We start from the raw sequence: 3,130 nt of genomic DNA on the forward strand, positions 1-3,130 counted from the left end.
GGCAGTAGTAAACTCTGTAAAGGTTGAATTTAACTATAGGTTTCATGCTCAGGCCCCCCGTAGCCGAATGGCATTTCTACGACGCGAAACGAAAACGAAACGCCGCGAAAGGTAGTCTGACTCTGTCGCGCCAATATTACACAAGAACAATATAGAGATAGATATCTACGAGCGTTTCGTTTCGTGAGCGTTTGTGCATTCTACGTTTGTGCACGCTGGGTACGTAGCCAAATACACAAACGCTTACAACCTTACCTTTTTCGCTCATCCATACTGGCGTGACTGCTTTAGTTATACTTCCGTTGGCGTGACAGAGCCAGACTGCATTTCGATCGGCGTCTAGATAGCGTCTAGCGTCAACGGTTATCATTTCAGATCAAGAATCTTATATACAATGGATGTTGCACGCCGAACATTACTTTGAAGCCAGAAAATTTGACCTTGAATTACGTCACGCCGGTCTTGCATCTCTTTCTTTAGGGTGTCCATGATTAAGCATACATTAGGGATATCCCGCGGAATTTGACGTATTACATCTCTCGACACAGGCTTAAAACCTTTGAACCTCCGTTTTGACAATATTCTCAGCTTGATATGATATTGATATGTGTTAAAATGTCAAATATTAATATTAGCGCCATCTATCTGAGCGTACTTACCCCAAAGGTGTATCGCCATCTAGCTCACCGTACCTTTTTCTGTATGGTTTTGAGGTAAGTTTTTTTCTTAGACTTTATCTGTCTATACGGAGTTACATAAGTATTTGTCTTTTACTAACTGACACCTGTGTTTATTAAAGCATGCAATGGAATATATATTTTAGTGTTTTGGTCATCACAATAATATTTTGGTAGTAACTACTGGGAAAACTAATCCCAGTAGCTATTAGGGATTGCAGTACCGGTACTGTTTTAAAGAACCGGGATTTTCGGTACCGAAGTAATATGGAACCGGGATTTCCCGGGATTTTCGGTACTTTCGGGACTGGTCTAATTTTTTCGATTTTTCAAATAAAACAACATATTTTTTTGCATTTTACATCCTTTATAAATATATTACCATAACCAAACCGCACCGGCTTCGCTCGGCGTATTATTTTATGTGCCTTTTTTTATTTCATAGTCATTTTCATAGTGAGATTATACCGTGCAACAACAACAAAAAATCGTGAAGAATTCCGCCTAAACCCGACTATCTGGCAACCATAGGCACCAATGGTTACCGTTGCAATACATTGCTCCGATTAAGTGATCTGCCATTACTGATGGGAGATGTTTAATCGCTTAGTAAAAGAAATAAGACAAATACTATTAAATAAATATAATAATTGATTATAGACCGGCAGTAAAACCTCACAAAATTCCCCAAACATGTAATTTAAATCAAAGAATGTAAACTAAGGGAAACAAAACATTTGAGATGGTGCACTATTTTTTTGCTAGTCAGAGGGATCGTTCTCGAGAAAATTAGTAATTTTCTGGAATTTTTTGGTGGTTAACCGTAATATCACAATATATGTAAACATTTTTTAAAAGTTAAGCATGTTTATTTTTAGCAGTTATCATTAAAAGTTAGACATAAGCCATTGCCGACTTTTTTTCTAGACCTACATTTATGTGTCAGAGCGACAATTCCACCATACATTATTTTGTTATAAGTCGATCGGTACGTACAGGCAGGGTTTCAATTGAAGCGTGATTTTTACCGACTTTTAGCACATATATACAATTATACACACAGTCATATTTTAATAATCAATTTATAATAAGAAAACCTTAAACACTCCTCAAGAATCACTCTATTCATACATAGGTAATAAATAAATAAATAAATGGGTGAAAAACACATAAATATACGTTTAGTAGTTTTTGAGTTGAGGCGACTGTGGGATATGGGTTAAATTGTGGCGTAGGCGAGAGGCTGCAGGTTGCCAGCACTGCAATGTCACAGTTTCGATTTCTGTCAACCCCTTATTTGCCAAGAGTGGCATTGAAGCTTTAATACTTTCATGTGCTCTGCCTACCCCTTTATGGGATACAGGCGTGATTGTATGAATGTATGTATGTAGTTTTTGAGTCTATCGTACACAGGTTTATAACATGCAGAGAAATGAGTCAAATGAGATTTATGAGATTGAGAGAGGAAAAATAAATACACAAATTAATATAACAAACCTTCAACAAAAATACAAAACTCGACTACTGAACTGGCTAGTGGGGCTAGCTAGGGTATCGCGGTGGCTACAGCTGCCAGGTTGCAACTGCCATACGCTATTAAATAGAGATTAAGAGCGAGTTACTGTATCTACGTCTATTTTTTAACTGTTTAAATAATATAAACAGAAATAAATAAATTTTGTAGCACAAAATGTCACTAAAAAATATTTCCCGAAAGTACCGAAAGTACCGGGATTTTTCAAGTTGATTTCCCGGTTCTTTGCTTGGCCAAAAATCCCGGGAATTCCCGGTACTTTCGGTACCGGTATTTCCCGGGAGCAAACCCTAGTAGCTATCAACCCCCGGTGTGGTAATTAACAATGTGGGGGAAATCCCAGTAGTTAGGACAGGTAAAAACTTGGTGGTAACTAGGGTGTGCAAACCGGTTAACCGGTTAACCGAAAAACCGGTTAACCGAGACTTTTTGGCCTCTGTTAAAAACCGGTTTTTATAGTCTCTAACCGGTTAATAACCGAAACTGTATTTATTTCTCAAAATTTGGAAAATTAGCCATAAAAAGGTTCAAAAATACGTAATTGTTTAATGTTTTGTATTAATAAAGATTTATTAATTACTTTTCATTGACAACATTATTATCTGTAATGATTATTATCAGTATTATCTGTAAAAAATTAGTCCCGAGTCTACTCAATTATACATTTTATACAATACAGTAGAGTCCGGTTAGTTTATTACGACGACTCCGCATAGACCTAACGTCCAACCTCTTACAACGACGTAAGCACAGGTATTTATTTGGTTTTCGTATGTGACAGTATGAAAGTGTATCCGTTTATTACGACTCCGATTTTAACGACCAGCCGCTTTTTACGAAACATTTTACACAGAATCCGTCCGTCAAGCCCGGTTGCAACGACGAGCGACAACGTTTTTAGTTTTACTAGTAAATTGAG

The sequence above is a fragment of the Leguminivora glycinivorella genome, chromosome 10 (assembly GCF_023078275.1).
Source record: "Leguminivora glycinivorella isolate SPB_JAAS2020 chromosome 10, LegGlyc_1.1, whole genome shotgun sequence".
In the NCBI taxonomy this organism is placed as follows: Eukaryota; Metazoa; Arthropoda; class Insecta; order Lepidoptera; family Tortricidae; genus Leguminivora; species Leguminivora glycinivorella.